General features: G+C 36.6%; 1 long non-coding RNA gene across 1 annotated transcript; it reads left to right on the plus strand.

Moving 5' to 3' along the window:
- The first annotated feature begins 1,672 nt into the window (after positions 1 to 1,672).
- LOC123649257 lies at positions 1,673 to 21,364 on the plus strand. The gene is made up of 3 exons (XR_006738944.1): positions 1,673 to 2,122; positions 17,779 to 17,933; positions 20,797 to 21,364. It is a non-coding gene; the product is annotated as an uncharacterized LOC123649257 (long non-coding RNA).
- The last annotated feature ends 510 nt before the right edge of the window (positions 21,365 to 21,874 follow it).

Consider the following 21,874-nt stretch of genomic DNA (forward strand, 5'->3'; position numbering starts at 1 on the left):
CATGGAACTCTAGATAAATTTCTTGCCTCTAAGAAAGACTTGTCTCTTAGCAGAGGAGTGAAGAGTGTTATATTAAACTTAGCTGTAAAGAACTATGGGGAGAGTGAACAAGGATTGACTGGCCCTCCTTGGAGCCACAGAGGAAACATCACAGAAGAAGAGGAGAGAGAAAGAAATGGCAACTGTGACATCAGGTGAGCATGTGGGACACATATGTGTGCTTGAGAAATGGCAAGCAATTTGGGGGAGCAGACCGTTCTTATGAACTCGGTTTATCCAATGAACATAAGTAATTTCTTCTCTTGGATACACAATCTTCTTTAGCCCTGAGAAGATCTCTCTGCGTTTGGCAATAGCTGTGATTTTATAACCAGCAGGTTTCCTCAAGGAGCTACGCTGGTGTTGGAGGCTAATTAAAGGATCTAATGCCTGCTGGTCACATGAGTAAAGGAGCCAAGCTGAAGGCCACAAAGCTCTACTCCCGCTTGTCACGTTTCAGTCACCTTCCCAGGTAGCCCAAAGGAAACTAGGCTAGAGACTATCTCCTTACCAGTAAAGACAAGTCATCCACGTAGCAATGCCCCTGCCCTGTCCCACAGAAAGACACCTGGCCTTTTGGTAGCTCTCCGCCTTCCCCACTGCCCACCCCTAGAACCAACATTAGAGTGTCTGCCGTGGGGAGACTCTCAAGCATAGCCTCCCCCCAGGACTGACTAGAAAAATCTATTTGCTTTTGGCCATTTCTTAATTGAAGTGGCATTGCATAAAAACAGATTTTTTTTAAATCTCATTAACTCAAACCTGTTAGAAATTAGAGACAAGAAGAGAGAGGGAAAAAGTGGGAGTGGGGAGAATGCTAGAAAGAGGAAATGAATCTACGTGAGAAACTGTTTCCCAATGAGCTCCCATGTTAATCACAGCTTTCAGACGTCAGCAGCGGAGACCGCAGCCGAGTGATAATTAGGAACCAAGCGATCTTTCTGAAAGGAGTACAAGATGGAACACAGTAGGTGAATTGGGTTTTCTTTTTCTTTTTTTTTTTTTACCCAAGAAGTGAGTTGCTCTTCCTTAATAGCTTTGAAAAGCAAGAGCACTAAACATAAAGTCAATGTGTCCAGAGAAGCAGAAAACTCAACCACGGGCTTTCTCTCATCTGCCCTGGGAAGAGTCTCATCATCTAGTCATAAAAATTCAAATATTCCAGTGGTTGCCAGGGGTTGTGGGGGTGAGGAGAGGGATGAATAAGGGGACAGGGAAATTTTAGAGCAGTGAAACTATTCTATATGATGCTATAACGGTGGATACAAGACATTATGCATTTGTCAAAGTCCATAGAACATACAACTCAAAGCGTGCACTCTAATGTCAAGCGTGGACTTTAGTTAATAATAATGCATCAGTATTGGCTCATCAGTTACAACAGACACACCACACTAACGCAAAATGTAGATCACAGGGGAAGCTGGTGGGGAGGAGAGGGAGTACTTGGGAACTGTCTGTACTTTCTGTTCAATTTTTCTGCAAACCTAAACCTGCTCTAAGAAATAAAGTCTATAATTAAGAAAAATTTAAAACACTTCAAAGTTAATTGCTAAACTTGATCTCTTCCTTCGTTTAATATTAGACTTGATGAAATGTGTAGAATATTATTTAAAGTCACCGTCTGGATGAGATGTCGAGGGAGCGAATCTGGATCAAGCGGAGTCTGAGGACTTGCCCCAGTGCGCTCCCGTATTCAGAAATCAGGAAAAATAAAAGAGGCCCCATGGGAGGAGAATGCCTAGCAGCTAGTAGAAGCCCGTGAAATCGGAGACACAGAGGCAATTAGGTGTCTCTGTTGTCAGTTAAAGAAGGTTTGTCAGAGAGTAGGAACCTGCATCAAATGCTGCTCCCTGAGATAAGTATGTGGAGGTGACTGCCGGATTGGGTGGCTTTGGTAAGGACAACTGAAGAGGAGCAGTGGGCACAATATCCTGACTGGGGCAGGTTTAAGAGAAGGGGTGGAGAGAGAGTAGGGAGAACAAGCATAAAAATCTCAAGTTTCTCTATAAGGAGAACCGGAGTGATAGTGAGAAAGCTGATGTTTGCAGCCTTCATAATGTAAGAGGAAAAGGCAAGGAAGGTAAGGGGGAGACAGAGAGATTATAATTAGGGGCTGTGGGTTGTAAACCCAGTGAGGTGGTGAGTTAAGGCCAGGAAGAAGGTGGTGGGGTAGGGCTAAGAAAGTAGATGTTCTTATTTCTGAATAACTGTTAAAGTTGTAGTACAAGAAATAGCACACTGATCAGTGTCACGGTCATTGTGCCACTAATTAATTTCTCTGCTTCTAATCACTAGTGACAAAGAACTAAGCCTAGACTGAAGTCTCATTGTATTCAAATGATAAATGGAATACAAATCATAATTCCAAAGACTACCCTCAGTTTGATTTCCTTCTTTCTCAGCCTTATAATTTTTAATTTTTCATTTCCCCATGAGAAATTTCTAATTAGTTCTTGGTATGATGTATTATGAATTCTTTTAATAAAATCATTATCTCTTTGCTGATTTTATATGACTCCTCTAATATAGAAATGGAAAGTTCGTTCTGAAAGAATGAGGCAAATTATTACATGAAAATAAGTAACTAAATATTAGGTTGGAGAAAGAAATAACAAAAATACCAATTATTTATTGAGAACTTATTTATGCCTGTCATTTTGCTAGGAAATTTCTAATCTGTGTAACAGCGTTACAGAGTGGGTATTATTATTCTTATTTCACAACTGAAGAACCAGAGACTCAGGCCATGTGTCTAAGAACGTGTAGCTAAGAATCTGGGAATTTGAACTCTAGTCACTTATGTCTCCAAAATTCCTTCTCATTCCTCTCCTCTGCCTTCATATTTTTTCCATGCATACCTGCTTTGTGAACTGTAGCGTCACTCTCTGGTGGCTTAGCATTTTTGTTGTGAGAGGACAAGTTAGTGGTTTGCTGTAGGTTGATAACCCAATTAAGGCCCCAGAGGTTATGTTTGTTACTTTCTTCCCTCATTCACTCATTCACATAACTGCCCTTACTATAGACTGGGCACAGAATAGCACTTTTCCATGAATGCTATCATGCTGCACTGCCTTTCACCATAACTGAGGCACCTCTGATTTTTCAGTAGCTGGGGAAGGGGGTTACTCAATTCTGACATTTTATTTTCAAAACTTCAGCAGACACAGAATGATTTCTATTACCTCATTCTCAACATTTCATTTTATGAAATTACACTGAAAGATCATAGTGCTACCTGATAAATGGTCATATTTTTAGAATGACAAAGATAGTTTCTAAAAATAAATGAGTTATTAATGGTTTTTCCTTCTCCTACACACACCCACACTGACATTGCAGAGCTTTTTTTTTTTGGTAACTTTTCCTTTGGTTTCAACTAATAACTTGTTGGTAATATAATCTCTTGGTTTGTTTATTTCCTTCTTTCGCTTGGTTTCTAGCATGACTACATCGTAGTCATCTTTTAAAAATGTGGTTGTCAAGTAATAGGTATCTTAACTTCAGGTTGTTATTTTACTTGGCAGAAATAGAATGATGGTTTGATACTTAAATACAATTTTTATTGAAATTATAGTTACAACTAAAAGAAATTTAAAAGTACAATTCATCTTTGGTTTTAGGAATCAGAAAGTAGCTTATATCAAATCAACTGTCTTTCTGATAATATCAGTGAGATCTGGACAAATACTAAAATGCAGCAATTTGAAGGCATTAGAGAACAATCAAGGGAGAAAGGAGTTAGGGGCTAAATATCCTGAAAATAAAGGGAATACAACGAGGCAAATTGACATGTTCTGTTGCTTTTCCCCTTGAGACATTTTGCCATTGCTAAACTGTGCAGGGAAAAAGGATAAAAAGACAAACAAAAAGACACACAAGGAAATTAAAAATGCAGGCAAAATTTTATTGGTATCCTGGTGCTGGAAGCTACAAATTTGAGTTCAAAGCCCAACCAAAGGTGAGAGGCAATGGTAAACATTCTGCTCTTTGAATTGAGACCCATAAAGAACTGCATGCTGAGAGTAAAGGTAAACTGGAAATAGATACACCTTCACAAAACTGGAAACTCAGCCTTGATTTCTCCCAATCCCCCACTAGGTTACATGATCCTACTCTAATTCTCTGCAAGAAGAAAAATATATCTTTTATGTAAGAAGATATATCACCAGAGCCACTACAATTTTTTATAGGTAATACCCATATTCAGTTGAAAATGACTGGGCATGCCTGGAGACAGGACCAAATGATTGACGATCAAGAGATAAAAAACAAGTGGTAGGAATGGATCCACAGATAACTCACATAGTGGAGTTATCAGAAAGAGACCTCAACTTAATTGTGATCAATATGTTTGAGAAAACTGATGATGAGCTGGAGAATGTAACCAGGAAACTGGAATCTTTAAATTAAAAAATCCAACAGAAATTTTAGAATTGAAAAATACAGTATCTTAGATTAATAATGTATTAATAATAGACTAGTTTAACAGAAGATTAGATGAGTAGAAGAGAGAATTAGTGAACTGGAAGATAGGCAAAGTGAAAGAAATTTTAGATTAAAGCACAGAGAGAAAAAAAGATGAAAATACAGAAAGAGTATAAGGGTATAGGAAATATAGTAAAAAAGGAGGGTGGCTAATATCTATGGATTGGGCTTACAGAAATAGAGGAGTGAAAAAATGGGACAGGACCAATATTTGAAGAGATAATGATTGAGAATTTCCAAAGTCCATGAAATGTATCAACCCACATATTCAAAAAGCTCTAAGAACTCAACAAAGATTAAATACAAAGAAAACCACTCCAGGAATAATGTATTCAAACTGTTGAAAGCTAAAAATAAAGCAATTTAAATGCAACTGGAAGAAAAAGACATTACTTTCAAAATAACAATTATAAATTGATTGCATCTCGACATAAATAATGACAGTCAAAAGACAGTGGGGTAGGATCTTTAAAGTGCTAAAATAAAATAACTGCCAATCTAGATAGAATTCTATCTTGGCTGAAAATATTCTTCAGAAATCAAGGGGAAAGAAAGATATTTTCATATGAACAAAAAACTAGAGAAATAATTACCAGCAAAGCTACACAACAGTAAATATTTAAAATAATTCTTCAGGAAGTCAAAAAATTATTTTAAATGGAATCATAGCAATGTATAAAGATGGGAAGAGTACTGGAAAGGGTAAACATGTGAATAAATATATTGATCATATAAAACAGTAAATTGAAATATAAACATAATATGAGGTTTAAAATATATGCAGAATTAAAATACATGACAAAAATAGCACAAAGGCAGTAGGGAATAAATGGATGTAAAACATTCTAAGGTCCTTGCATTGTCTGGGAAGTATTAAAAATACTAATCTATTATAGATAGTAATGAGTCTAGTGTGTATTTTATAGTCCCTAAATTAATCACTAAAATGATAACTAATATGTTAATGAGAGAAATAAACTAATAAAAATACTTGATTATTCCAAAAAATGTAAGAAATGAGAAATAAAGGAATGACAGTTAATGAAAACAAACAATATGATGGTAGGAGAGGCAGAATAAACATTTAAAAAAATCACATGAAGGCATATCATAATTAAATTTCAGAACAATAATAAAAGAAAATCTTAAAAGCAGCAAGAGGAAAAGACACATTTACAGAGGATCATATATAAGAATTACAGAAGACTTCTTTTCAGAAGTTACGCAAGCTAGTAGACAATAGAATGAAGAGCTAAAATAAAGGGGGAAAAAAAAAAAAAAGAAACATTAGAATTCCATACCCAGGAAAAATATATTTCAAAACGTAAGTAGAAATAAGGACTTTTCAATAAGAAGAAGTTGAGAGAATTCATTGCCAGTAGACCCACAATGAAAGAAATAAAATCAGAAGGAAATGGTATTATTTGAAATTTTGGATCTACGCTAAAGAATGAAGAATGTCAAAAATGGTTAATATGTGGGTAAATATAAAAGTTTTTTTTCATTTATAGTCTACTTAAAAGATAATTAACAATTTAAAGCAAACATAATAGTAATGTACTGTGGGGTTTATACTATGTAGAAGAAAAATGCATCACAGCAATAGCACAAAAGACAGGAAGGGGGAGTAGACTGTTTTTATAGCATGCATTAGGTAGTATTCTATTATTTAAAGGTAGAAAGTGATAATTTAGAAATGAATGTTAGGACCCCTAGAAGACCTGCTAAGAAATAAAAACGTATAGTTAATAAGACAATAGTGGAGATAACATGGAATCGTAAAAAGTATTCATTCTAAAAGATAGCAAGAAAAGAATAAAAGAAGAAAACAGTTAAAAACAAATTAAATATCAAAATGGTAGATTTAAGCCCAATTATATACAAAATTATGTTACATTTAAGTTGTTTAAACACTCCAATTAAAAGGTAGAAATTGTTAAATTGGACAAAAAAAGCAAAGTCCAATTATATTAACATTTGATAAAAGACATTTTAAGAAATATTACCAGGGACAAAATAGGATATTTCATAATGATTAACAAACTGCTTGGGAAGATATAACAATTATAAATACTTAAGCCTTTATAATAGAGCTTCCAAAAATGTATGGAAGAAGATGATAGAACTCGTAAGAGAAATGAGCATATCCACAATTATTGCTGGAGATTTCAACACATTTCTCTCACTAGTTGGTAGAAAAAAATTAGAATATTTTTAAGACTATAGAAAACTGAATAACACTATCAACCAACTGATATAATTGATATTTGTAGAATTTCCATCATAAAACAGCAGAATATACATTCTTGTCAAGTGCATACAAGATGATTACTAAGACCACATTGAGTGCCATAAAATGAGTCTCAATTTTGTAAAATAGCTGAAGTCATACGAAGTATTTGCTCTACCCACAACACAATTAAAATAGAAATCAGCAATAAAAAGGTATGTTGAAATTCCTCTAAAACATTGAAGACTATACAACATACTAATAATTGGTTGAAATCATGAATGAAGTCTTACAGTATTGGCCAGAGCATCTTTAATCTTTTCTTACAAATGAATAAATCACATTAGAAACTATTGAAGCAACCTACCTCTAGACATATATTAAATTCTGGAGTTTATAATGTGTGGAAATAATTTTGGAATTTCAGGTAGATGGGGAAAATATAAAAAGAGAAGAACATTATCTGAAGTGAGCGTTACCTTTTAGAGCCAGACACAGACCTTTCACCATCAGAGAAAGAATATCTCTGGGCAGGAAGTATGATGATTCTGGGATATAAAGACTCTCTCCACTTTTGAGGCATCTGCCATCTTCTAATATTAACTATTAGGTATAAATTGTTCTTTTTTTCAGGGATAAACACTAGCCATATTGGCCTCTTTGCTGTTACTCAAACAAGTTACATATATTCTTGTGTAAGGCCTTTGCACTAGCTGTTCCCTCTGCCTAGAACACTTGTCTTCCTCCATAAATTTGTGTGACTCATTCCTACAGGTCCTTGCTCAATGTCACCTTCTTAGTGAAATCTTCCCTGACCATGATCTATCACCTTCCTAAATTAATTTTTCTACATAGCACCTCCTTACTAAATTTTTCTACTTAGCCCTTATTTATTTGTCTACCCCCACTAAAATGGAAACTGTGAGGGCAAGAATTTTGACTAATTTGTTCACACTCTATCCCCAGTACCTAGAATGGTACCTGGTGCACAGTAGGCCAATTGTGGTGCATAGTAGGCCAACCTACCAATACATATGCTTTTTTTTTTTTTTTTACTGACAACTCATTCATCAGTCATGCATATGCTATTCTTTTTTTCTTTTTTTTTTTTTTTGAGACAGAGTCTCACTCTGTTGCCCGGGCTAGAGTGAGTGCCGTGGCGTCAGCCTAGCTCACAGCAACCTCAAACTCCTGGGCTTAAGCGATCCTACTGCCTCAGCCTCCCGAGTAGCTGGGACTACAGGCATGCGCCACCATGCCCGGCTAATTTTTTCCTATATATATTTTTAGTTGTCCAGATAATTTATTTCTATTTTTAGTAGAGACGAGGTCTCGCTCAGGCTGGTCTCGAACTCCTGACCTCGAGCGATCCACCCCCCTCGGCCTCCCAGAGGGCTAGGATTACAGGCGTGAGCCACCGTGCCCAGCCTTTATGCTATTCTTGACACAAGAAAGGCTCCTTCCTACCCTTTAGGTTTCAGTTAAACATTCCATCCTCAAGAGAAGTCTTCCTTGACCACAGGATTTAAAGTACCCCCACTTCATCCTACTTATTCTCTCTTTCAATATTCTTTTGTATTTTCTTCACATACTTATACATATCTGAAATTATTTTATTATTTGTTTATTTCTTTGTTGTCGAGTTCTCGCTCTTATAATATATAGGACCAAGTCCTTCTCTACCTGAACTCAGAACCTAGACTACTAGAACATTGCCTGAGACATAATAGGTGCTCAATAAATCTTGATGAATGAGTGAATAAATAGGTTTGAGTCCTTTGTGCTTTTCATTATCTCAGTATAATGCTCACATGAACCTACCTTTAAGTTTCACTTTATAACTTTTTGCTCTGAGTATTCGGACTGTAGTTTCTATATAAAATATGACCACATATGGTGACCAAGTGTCTTCCAATCTTGTAAAACACTCCAGCCCTTATGTAAGCAACAACAATAACAAAAGCCTAAGTAGAGAAATGTACCCGACTACCCTCAGGCTAACAAAGGTACATTCCTCCTGTTCAAACACTTCTTGTTTCACCCATAGCCATTCTACTTCTGTATCTTTTACCTTTCTGAGATGAATTTACTGGGCAGCAAAAGTGAAATCCTTTAATCTTCCACTTTTGGGGCCTATGTTTGAAAGGGATTAAAGAGTCAAACAAAATTAGTTTCCAAACCTTCAATTTTCCAGGCCCGCAGGCATCCTCCCTCTCACTCAGAAATGAAGGTGGCTTTGAGCCATCTGTTAACTTCCCGTGAAACATTCCCACCCCCACCCCTGGCTATTGCTGCTTATTGCTGTTCTTCTATTTTATATAAGAAGAAAAAGAAAGAAAGAAAGAAAAGAGGACAAAAAAAAAAAAGACATCTCCTGGCTGCGGCATGCACAGCTTTGTTTACTGGTTCTCTACTTTCCTTGGAGACCCTGCCAAGGAGAAGCACCACTTAGCTGACAACAGCCATTTCTCATTAAACCCCCAATTTAAACAAGACCCAGAGTAGAAAATTGCAGAACAGGAAGCTTGAAAATTGCATTAAGCAATGTTATTAGACATGGGAGTAAAAACCCTTTATGATGCAGGCTCTTGGTGCGAGACCTAGAATCCTAGAGGAGAAATTTAGAGTTTTGTGTGCAGGCTCCTGTGGGAACTCCCATTGAGTTACAAATATCCTGGAGATGTGTGAGCCTACTGGCAGTCATCCAAGTTCTTCTGAGAGGTGGAAACATTGACTAATGGTAGAGTGACCATATGTCCTGATTGCCCAGCAAGGACGGTCTCATATTATGCGTATTGTCCCAGGGTCATTATTAACAGTACCTCTTTTCTCTTTCAAAAGTATCGGAGTTTGGATAATAAATTCTATGGTTATCCTGAATAAAGATCAGTGTGGCTGACGAAGCAATAAAAAGCTTATGTTGTTGTCTGTGGTGGATTGCAGACTCGTGTGGATGGCAGGGACACATCTTGCCAAGTTTTGCCCACGTGCATCTAAGCCTATCCACTGATTGATCCTTGGTGGGCTGGAATCTTGGGCAACCCAGCTCAGACTGTCTGAAACCAGACCTTCTAGCTTTGGTGTTGCAAAAACTGAAGGCAACCAATCCCAGAAAAACTTTTACAGTTTTCCCAGTGAGCCAAGAGAACTGAGCTTGGCCTCTCTCTTGTTTGGTTACTTTCTCTTCTTGCCTAATTATTGACCCTGTACTGCTCAATGTGGTGGCCACTAGCCACATGTGCTTACTGAGCACTTGAAATGTGGCTTAGTTCAAACTGAGATGTGCCAAAACTATAAAATATACACTATATTTTGAAGACTTAGTACAAAAAAGGTAAACTATCACAATAATAATTTTTGTATTGATTACACATTAATGATAATTTAGATATACTGATTTAAATAAAATAATATTAAAAATAATTTCAAATGTTTTAGTTTCACTTTTTTAAATGGCAATTAGAAACTTAAAATTACCTATGTGGCTTGCATTATTTTGCTATTATTAATAGATAGCACTAATCTAACCCTCTTTAATTTCTACCCAGAGAGACCCACTGAGCTGGAACTAAGCAAAAGATTCAGCTTTATTTCAGACTGCTCTTTGGAAACCTTTGTTTGTTTTCCTTGTATCAGGTATCTGGTAACACTTCCAGACTTAAATGAGGTCACATATATTAACCATCTACCACAGGTAGGAATTCAATAAATGTTGATGCAATTCTCCTCCTCTAGGGTAATTGATTTCATCTCTCTTAAACAAATCGGGTTGTTGTCACTAAAGCACACTGCAATTTAATCAGTTAGGAAAAAATTGCTTAACATGAATTCACCTTGTCAATCACTCATTCGTAGTCCCTTACTTCAGTGAATATGACTAGCAGCATCTGTAGGTGGTTTGTCTTATTTGCACCTGCATTTATATATGCACATATGTTCTATTAGTAAAAGTTGCTGAAATTATCAAGTTGAGTAAGCTATGAGTATGAAATATGATTCATAGTCAAGGATTTCAGTGAAATGTGGTGAACTGAAGAGCATAAATAAGGGTTTAAGTTGTTTTTCAGGAAGACAATTTCAGGAGAAATAGGAAATGCCTTTAATGTGTACCCGATAAATATAGAACCTATATTGTAGGTCAGATCAAGCAAGTTATTGTCAACCAGTGAAGGATTTTGGATTTTATTCTGTTTGCAACAGAAAGCCAACTTATTAAGAAGGGTCCAACTTATTTAAGAAGATCACCCTGGCTAATGTTTAGATAATGAGAAAACTATGCAATGGTGAAGAAAGTGGAGAGATCAGTTAGGGGACTGTTACAATAGACCAGGCAAAAGATAATGGCCTTAAAGATAATAAGTTTGGAATATAGACTATGATTTTAAAAAAATTAGGGTAAAAACACATAAAAAGAAAAAAATCTCCTAAGTGTAGCATTTAGATACAACTGTAAATAACATTGAGTTATAATTCTTTCCAGTAATTTTTATGTACATAATTTCAGCCTAGTTGCAATTTATATTGTACATATAATTTAAAATAGTGCCTTTAAAATTGAATACTGTAGATAGAATGCTTTCATGTTACAAAATACTATAAATATAGCCTTTAATATCTGTGTCATATTTTGTCAATAGCTGACATTAGCTGTTTAATTATCTTCTACTGTTGGTCATTTTAGTTTTCATAAAACATTTTGCTATTTTAAATTACATTGTTTTTATTGCTACATTCTCAGAGTTGAATGCCAGAAGTGTAAGTAGTGGTTTAAAGGTTATGAGCATTTTAGGTCTTTAAGAATGTTTCCAAATAGCTTTGAAATCAGGGAAGATTTTTAAAGACAAGTATTTTTATTACTTTCAAATTTAGGCAATAGTAAGACTAGGCTAACTGTTTTCAAGTCAAATACTCTTTGGGGACTTTCTTTATTAAATAAATGATTGTTAACATATGAATTATTTTATTCATTCAATTGTTATCTATTGAACACTCATTCTGTACTAGGAGGGAGAACACAAAGAGATATAGATTACCTCCTTTCTGTCAGGAAGAGATTCTTAATAATTCCAAAGGAGTACAAGATTATTTGAAAATGACTTGTTTCTCCTGATGAAATTATTAAATACTACAAATTAGTAGAGTCAAATTAATACATTTTACTTTTGCTGTACATGAAAGTGCATAAGTCTAAGATGTAGCTAGTGTCACTTAATGGGCTATCTAGATAGAAAATTAAGCCTCTAGAGACTCTTTGTATCTAAAATCTGAGTCAAAAGCCAGTAGCCACTATTTGATGGATGTTTTAGGGCATTAATTGACACTGTATTGGAGACAATATATTCAAGTATGAAAAACTAAAATGTTAACAGAAAAAGAGAGAGAGACATTTTCTTCTTTTACTTCTTATACTTTCTGCTTCTTTTCTTTCTTCTTTTACTTTAGTTCTTCTAAAGAAAAAAGAAATTTTTAGCAGAAATTGTTAATAGAGACTAAACAACTCACAAAACCCAAGTGTCTTGTTTTCTGTTGTAATTTACGTCTTGAATTCAGCCAAGATCTAATTTACAAAGGATTATGATCTAGAAGTTTTCAAATATATTGTTTGGGGGTGAAATGAGACTACCCACTCCCCACACCTACCCAACTTCCAGAGAAGTCAGAGTCGTGAGGCTTTGTCATGTAAACTGGAATAGAGAAGGGATAAATACTCTCTGATGTTTGTCTTTTTCTTAAAAGAGCATAAAATTCAAATTATGCTAGTTGAAAGAATATGAATCTGAGGTACAGACCAGAGAAGGGCTTTCAGTAGGAGATGAATCCTCTCAAGGGACATTGTGCTAAACACTATGCAGCAAAGACTTACCTGGCTGGGACTATCAGCAGGGCCCAGGCAGCACCATGAGAGAGGTGGAGTCAGAATCTGCGAGGGAGGCCCTCTCATCCTCTGCCCCATTTCCAACAGGACCAGAATTCAGTCTTCCCTCACTTATGCACCAGGTCTCATTCTAGATGCTGGATATATCAGTGAACAAAACAGATGAAGGCAAAGAATAGTAACTACATAATAAATAAGTCATGATGTAGGCTGTCTGTAGGTGCAGGGAGAGCAGGTAAGGTGGCTGAGAGAGCTATGCCAGGGAACAGGGAGTGTGTCGTTAATTAGGATGAGCAGAATAGGCCTCACTGGGAAGCTCACGTTTGAGCAGTGACCTGAGGGAAGTGAGGGAGGAGAAGGAGGGAGGGAGAGGAGAGAGGTAGCCATTTGGAGGATGTGCAGGGAAGAGCAGTCAGGTAGAGGGGAGAACCAGTGGGAAGGATCAAAGCAGCACACCTGCTGTGTCACAGAACTGCAGGGAGCTGTGTGTGGCTGAAGCCGGAGAGCAGGGGGGCAGGGTGGCAGGAGCCAGAGCAGAGGCGCACAGAAGGGCCAGGTCACATGAGGCTTTCAGGCCTTGCAAGAATGTCGGATTTGATTCTGAGTAGAAGGAGGAGCCTTGCAGGGTTTGGAGCTGAGGACCCTCATGGTCTGATTCATGTTTAAAAAGGGTCAGTCTAGCTTCTGGGCTGATAACAGAGGTGGGCTGCAAGAGTTGAGGCAGGGAGCCTGACAGGCATTTAGAGCAGTGATCCTGGCAAGAGACAAAGGTGTCATCGACACCTTGGCAGCAGTGGGGGTTGTGAGAAGTGGTTGGATCCCTCCCTCTGCCCCCATCTCACCCTTGTTTCCATAAACGCTGCTCCTCCACTCAGCAGAGCCAGCAGAAACAGGAGAAAAGAGAAAAATCTTGATATTCTTGTGCAATGGAGGCTGTAAAATTGGCAAGATGTGAGTGGACTTGGGGATTGATCATCTTTGTAGGGTTAAGTAGTATGTCCAAGGAAGTAGGAGAAGTCAGGATATCAAAAAAGGAAAGGAGTAAAAACAAGACCTCAAGAAGAGAGGGTTGGGGTCTGAGAGGAGAAAGAGAAGAATCTACATGGGAAACCCCTAAATATCTAGGCCTCGTTGTTAGGTGCAAAGGAAAGAATGAGCGAAACGTCCAACCCTTCTCTTGATTCTTTGACCTTTGGACAAGGGTTCTTAATGGGTGACTTGGCCCCTCAGGGGACATTGTTCTGACTGGGGGAAGGGAGTGCTACTGGCATCTACCAGGTGGCAGAGGCCAGGGACACTCCTGAACATCCTCCAGTGCCCAGGACAGCCCTTCACGAGGAGCTCTCTGGCTCAAGGTGTCAGCAGTGCTCTGGCTGAGAAACCTGCTTCACACCCGTCAACTGACCCTTGTGTTACCAACTGGTCTTGTTATTCTCACCATCTAGTGTATTTATATCATTTCAGGGGAAGGCAGATGAATGGTTTGAGGAAAGGGAGGGCTGGGGACTCTCCTCTGCAGTCATTGGTGCACCCAGTGGAAGATGTTCGACTCTCCTGACCTCCGCACTCTGAGCCCCACGCCTGCCCTCAGCACCAAGGCTGCCAGGCGGCTGGACGTACTCATGAGACACAAGAAGTAAAGTAAGAGAGGTGCAGGTTACACTTTCCTGACACTCGGAATGATCCTGATATTGGTTATTTTTGAAAACTAGCTCACAAAATCTGCTGAACTTATTATGTGGTCAAAATATTATTGTAATTAGATTGTGGATTAATAGCTGTGGTGTGGGTTTAAAAAAAAAATCTGAGAAATAACTCAAAACCCTAAGCAGCACAACATGGATGCTATGGAGAAACGTATTCCAAGTCAAACACGGCATCAGTGCCGCAGAATGTGACGCTGAAGAAACCGTTGGGTACTCTGTTCCACAACCCCCTTCCCAGACCCACTTCACACACACCTTGAAGTCAATGGCTGTTCGGTACAAGGGTCTCCAAAGTAGGGTGTGGCATCCCCAGGGGTGAGCATAACATATTTCTATTTATTTATCTTAAACAATAAGTGAGGGATTAAAATTCACCATTAACATAAGGATTGATACTGGTTTCTTCGCTTGGTCCAAGTGTCTGAGGTTTGTATAGCCTGCAGTCTGCAGGGTTTCACAAAACAGAGGTGTTAATGGTAGCATCTACCAGCACTAGTTCATTTTTAGTATGTTCTGACATTTTTCTAGTTTACATGTGCCTGTGACCATAAGATTCTTTTGCATGACACAGAGGTTCCCTTGTTACCTCATGGCAATTTACTTAAAAGAGCTGTTGAATTTTAAAATGAGTTGCTTTCTTCTATTAAAACATGAGCTGTCCAGAATTGTTCACCACTGATACCATGACAAGTGGCTAATAGTAAGCTAGTTCAACATTTTAAAAATATTGACACACTTATTTTATTTAAAAATTTCTTATCTGTACCATTATAAAATTAGAGATAATTTTTTATTATGTTAAAAATCTTTCAGACAGAGTTTTAGTGGATTTTTGAATCCATTTTATCAAAAAATAAAAAGTCTAGCACCTTCCAAATTGTGAGAAAAATGGATTGATACCAGAGAAGATGGAAATTTAATAGCCAAATTTTAACCAAAAAAAGTTTTTATATATTTGTGAACGGGACTGAAAAATCAGAGCACTGTATTTATTATAAACTCAGTCAATAACTTTCAATTATGTCTTTGTAAGATATCTTTTTAGCTTGATAGTCATTAAAATCAAGTAATGAATTCAATTGCAGTTATAACCCAGAACTTAGAATCACTATATCACTAAGGACAAAACTCACACAAAAAACAATTACAGAGTTCTGGTAGATTGTTTATAAAATAGCTGCATAATTCCCTCTGGGAATCAATGCCTTTGGCATATTCTCTTCCCACACTGACGTGGGCCTTGGTCATATGATTTACTTTGGTAAAGGGATCACTAGCAAATATGATGCAAACAGGCTTGAAAACATGCTTACATAAATTCAAACAATAATAAGATATTACTACACCCCTACTAAAATAACTAAAATCCAAAACACTGACAACATAAAATGCTGGCAAGGATGTAGAGCAACAGGAAACTGCTGTTCATTGCTGATGCAAATGCAAAACAGTACAGTCACTTTGGAAGACAGTTTGGCAGTTTCTTACAAAACTAAACATAATCTTACCAGATGATCTAGAGTCACACTACTTGCTATTTACTGGTGAGTTGAAAACTTAGGTCCACACAAAAGTCTGGATGTGAATGTTTATGGCAACTTTACTTCAATAGTGATTGGATCAACAAACTATGGAACATTATAAAATGTAATATTATTCAGTCATAAAAAGAAAAGTGTTATCAGTCATGAAAAACATGGAAAAACCTTAAATACATAATGCTAAGCAAAAGAAGCAGTCTGAAAATGCTGCATACTATATGATTCCAACTATATGACATTCTGGAAAAGGCAAAATCATAGAGATAGTAAAAAGATCAGTCATTGCCAAGGGTGTAAGGGGAGAGAGAGAGGGATGAATAGATGGAGCTCAGGGTATTTTAGCAGAACTATTACATATAATACTGTAATGCGGGGGCATTTGGCAAACTGCATAGAACTACACAACAGGAAGAGTGAACTCTAATGTAAACTACAAGTTTTAGTTAATAATAATGTATTGAGATTGGTTCATCAATTGTAACAAAAGTACCACACTAACATAAGGTGTTCCTGAAGGGGAAACTGTATGTGGAGGCGGTAGGTGTATGTAGAGAGTGGGTGTTTAAGTACTTTGCTTTCTCCTCAATTTTTTCTGTAAATATATAAATGCTCTAAAAATAAAATCTATTAATTTTTTTAAATGACTACACATTTGGGCTTGCCTCTCTTGCTGCCGGGGAGCCCTGGGACCATGTGAATAAGCTCAAGCTAGCCTGCTAGAAAGGCACATGGAGGAAAACCAAGTCATCTAGGCTGCCAGTTTCCATCTTTGACCATTCTGGCCCATCCAACCCCAGCTGGGTTGCCAGCTGACTGCAATCACTTGAATGAACTTAGATGTGAGCAGCATATGAACCTCCCAGAGGAGCCCAGCTCAAGTTTCTGACCCACGGAATTGTGAGCTAATAAATGATAGTTGTTTTAAGTCACTAAGTTTTGGGGTGCTTTGTTATATAGCAAATGCTAACTGATGCAGAAGTATATTCAATAATAATGTTTATAGTGAAAGTAAATGCATTCTTTTCCATTAAGAAAATATGCTATTATTATAAAAGTATGATTTATTTTACTCATACTTCATCTTTTAAAAAATATTGTATTTGGGCATAATAGATGCACATTATATAAATTCACATATATAATAATAAATTAATATACATATCCATGTTTTATAATAGAAGTGAATAACCAAAACACTTAGAAGAACACCTCATGCTGGAGATAAGGGACTCTGGAGAACCAGGAAATTCTTTTCCCTCTTTACGTCCTAGGAGTGCTCCTCCTCCCTACTAATCCTTTTGTGTCTTCAGCCATTTCTTAAATATGAGATAGTAAGACAGGTGAGTATAATCCAGAGTGACTTGCAATTATTTATGCCAAACAGAACTTAAGCTAATGAATAAAAATAAAGTCTACTTAAAATGTCTACTTAAACTTGTGTTTTAAAAAAACAAACCTAGTTGTCTTTATATTTGTAAATCTGTTACTGATTCTAACCTGATGTGAAAATTAGTATGATGAAGTCCTTGATGTGAACTGCAATTTTTTCAAGTGCAGTCCCCAAAGCAGTAAGATGTGTAACTTGAGTGACATCAATTTTTATATCCAATTAACATCACTATTCTTCTAAAGAATTCTTACTCACTTGGCTGTTTCTCCTCTTACAGAAATATATTGAATTAAAAAACATCAATCTCTGCATAAGCAAAGTTGGTGTTAATTCTATCTGTTAAATAAACTATGAGTATCATCTTCCAACATCAACCATAAATTGATCTATTCTTTTCAAGCAAAAATGCTTATTTTGCCATAAGCAAGAGTACTGGGATATTGTTGCTTTAATCCCAATGTACTTCATTTAGATGAGGGGCATCTACTTCTCCCATTCTTATTTTACAGATGGAAATACAGAAGTACTCCAGTGAAAAAGGATTTATCCAAACCTCACAATGAGTGGATAGTAGGTTGCACAAATGGAACCTGTGCTGCTATGCTGTTTAGATTTCTCTCATGTATAATACCTTCCACATCCGATATTATAGCAACAAAGAATGGTAATATATTATTTTATTCAATTGGTTTTTAAATTTAATTTCTATGTAGAATGTATACTGTTGCTTTAGAATTCAGGCATAATAAATTCAGCAATGAATGTCTATTGTGCCTTACAAATAATGACCATTTTGATAACCTTGATTCAAGGTGTGACACATGTTGTAATGAAGGTTATGTTAGGTTAATTATATTTCGTTGCAGGCATTGCAAATTAGATTGCTTATTTACAGCCATTTATTACAGTTAGAAAGTACTGTCATCAAATTTGATTTAGATGGATTTTATTGAGCAGTAGGGAGTTACTCTAATTGAAAAAGTTTCTATTTTAAAATATATGTATTCTATTTTCTGGGTTTGAACATGTAAGGCCTATACCTGCTACTCCTCTACTATTAATTCTTCCTGGAAGTACTTGATTTAATTAAATTGAGTAAAGAAACTTATACCCAGAACAGAAATTTCAAATTAGAAAGGTGCACGAATATCACAATTATCTGAAGAGATATAAATGTAGCAGTTATACATCAACCTATCTTCGGATAATACAATCGTCTACATTAAGTGATTTCATGTCTTCAAGTAAAGGCCCAAATCTTACATTGTCTCAAAGGGGTCAAGAGAACACATTTGTATGAGGACTAAGATCTTGACTTCATGAAAGTGTGTCAGGCCACATTGCTTCATTGCACACTGAGTATACAGCTTCTTATTTCCATCAGTATCTATTTGACACAACGTGCCTAAAAGTATACTGCGTCTTGTGCACAATGCAGTGCAGAATGGAGGCGGCAAATTTCAACGGAGCATCAGTTTTAACTGATCAGAAAGGCTCATTTGAATGGCATCACAGAAATCAGAAACAGACTCAGATCCAATACAAAACTAGTTACAAAGACTATTCTACTTCATATTTATTTTTCAAAGAGATGCTTTTTTGTGACATCAAAGGTCCTTCTTAACTTGAGTGTCCTACTGCTCCAGTCTCCTCTCTCATGACAGTCCACCTCTAAACCTGTGTTCCTGCTATAGTGCTTTCTCAGGTCATGACACATGCTGTAGACTGAATGTCATATGTTGAAACCTAATGCCCAGTGTGGTGGTATTTTGAGGCATCTTAATGTGACAACTTTGATAGGTAATCAGGTTATGAGGGCTCCCTGTGGGATTAGTGCCCTTATAAAAAAGATCCCAGAGAGCTCTCTCATCCCTTCTGCCATATGATGACACAGAAAACAAAACAAAACAAAAAAATAAAAGAACTGTCTATGAATAAGGAAGTGGGACCTCACCAGCCCCTGAATCTGCCGATGTCTTGCTCTGGGACTTTACAGCCTCCATAACTGTGAGAAATAAATTTCTGCTGTTTATAAGCCACCCAGTCCATGGCATTCTGTTATGGCAGCCCAAATGGACTAAATGCTTTATCTCACTGCTGAATCTCTATTCATAATATCCTTTTGGACAGAAATTCCTATTGCTCCCTCCTCACACTCTGCCTAAGGAATGTCTACTCATCTTACAACTCAACCTTCAGATAATCCATGAAAGCTTTTCTAAAACATTTCACTCTTCATATAAAAGAGAATTTACTGTTCCCTTGTATTAATTTTCTAGGGCTTCCATCAAAAAGTACCATAGATTGGGTGGCTTAAATAGCAAAAATTGCTTGTCTCACAGTTCTGGAGGCTAGAACCCCAAAATAAAGGTGTCAACAGGGTTGGTTCTTTCCAAGGACTGTTAGAGAAGAATCTGATACAACACTCTCTCCTTGGTTTGTAAATGGCCATCTTCTCCCTATGTCTCTTCACACTGCCTTCCCTCTATGTGTCTGTGTCCAAATTTACCCTTTTTATAAGAGCACCAGTCATATTGGATTAGGACCCCCTACTGACCCCGTTTTAAGCAGATTACCTTTATAAAGACCCTATCTCCAAAAAAGGTCACATTCAATGGTACTGAGGGTTAGGATGTTAACATATAATTTTGGGGGGACACAATTCAACCCATATTGTGGGTTGAAATAACACCCTATTTTATATCTTTTCCTCTATTTATATTGTAATAATTTCTTGCACTGGTGCTTGAGTTTTTGCCTGGCATCTTTCACTAGATCATAAGTGTTGTTGAAGTGGGAACCACATTTAATTTTTCTCTGTACTCTTGACCTATTATAACTCCTAGCACAAAAGGCTGATTTTTAAAGTCAGTTGGTTGATTTGCTGATTGAATGATGAATCAACAAAGATCCAAATGACAGTAGTAAAGCTTCTCCACTTAAAGCATAGGAAGAACTACAGAAATAAGTGTCTGGAATTCTACATTTACCTTTTTATAGGTTTATGTCTCTCACTAGACTACAGTTTCTTTGAGGATAGAAACTACATTTTATTCTTGATGTGACAGATAGCTTTAGTAGTTTATCTGCTATCCATCCAACTCTTCCTTTTTACAAACAGAAACTAATTTTTCTTGGGGAAGTCGATGTGTCTCAGACTCTCTTGCAAATAAATGAGGCTATGTGATGGAGTTCTGGCCAATGAGATGTAAGTGGAAGTGTGGAAGGGACTTCCAGGAAAAGAGGAGCTGGCCCAGTTGGCATCTTTTCTTGCCCCTTGTCATTTCCCTTTTTCCTATGCTCAATGCACAGCCAATGCTCAGAGATGAAGCAGCCATTCTGTAACAAAGTAAAGATGGCTAAGCAGAAGGATAGAAAATATCTTTACTTCAACTTCATTCTTGAAAGATGTTTTCTTAGTATAATATTGTAAGTTGACATTTATATTCTCTCAGCATGAAGAAATTATTTTTGACATTGTTGCTGTTAAGAGTTTAACCACTACTCTAATTGCTTTTTCTTTGTAGGTGGCTGTGTCTTCTTGCTGGCTATTTTTTAAAATCTCTTTTTTGTTTGGTGTTTTGCTTCACTGTACTGTGTTTAAATATGAATTTCTCTTGCTTATCATATTTGTGACTCATTGACCCTTTTGAACATGAGAAGTGGATTCCTTCAACATTTAAAAAATTCTCAACCTCTATCTCTTCAAATATTGTCTTTTTCTCATTATCTCTATTATTTCTCTCTGAAACTTTCATTAATGTAAATCAGATATTTCTATTCGATTGTACATGTCTTTAACCTCTCTTGACGTCTCTGAACTGTATTCTGTATAGCTTCTTTAGCTATATCTTCCAATTTACTAATTCTCTCTTTAGCTGCATCTGTCTTATCTGCTGTTTACATTGCCTTATTAATTTAAATTTGTATATCTATTAAGTCTAGAAGTTTTTAAAGTTCTCTATTGATTCTTTTACAAATATATTTGGTTCTTTTAAAATTTCTCATTCTCATTCATATTCTCAAGCTTTTCCTTTATTTCTTAAAACGTTAAATATGTTTTATCTTTAGTGTCTAATAATTCCAATAAATGAAGCATTTGCAAGTCTGATTCATCTGTTTATTGTTTCTTCTAGTTTTCATTCATGGTGTCATGTCTCCTTATGTGTTTTATAAATTTTGACTGTAGGGTGCTTATTTTTCTTATAACATTATTGGTGGGAATTCTTTGAGGTCTGGCTTGAAATTCCTGTAAGAATATTTGGATTTGTTTTGCTTACATAATATGACTAGAGACAATACTAACATGGAGTCCCTTTATATTCTTTACTTGATGTTTTTTGAGACACAAAGGCATCATGAATTAGATTGCAAACCCACATGAAGTCAGTTTTGTGGTTTTGAATTTTTGGGAGAGATTACCTTCATTCCCTACCCAGCACCCAGGTTGAGCCTGGCAAATTTTTTTGTTGTCTCTTCTGGATGGTGCTGTTACTTCTTGTTTATTGTTACACTGAAAGTGTAGCCCTTTGGATGCCAGCTTTTTTTCTATTGGCTTCTTCTCCTTACATAGACATTCAGTTTTACTCCTGACTTGTGTTTACC

Source organism: Lemur catta, chromosome 13 (genome assembly GCF_020740605.2).
Source record: "Lemur catta isolate mLemCat1 chromosome 13, mLemCat1.pri, whole genome shotgun sequence".
Lineage (NCBI taxonomy): Eukaryota > Metazoa > Chordata > Mammalia > Primates > Lemuridae > Lemur > Lemur catta.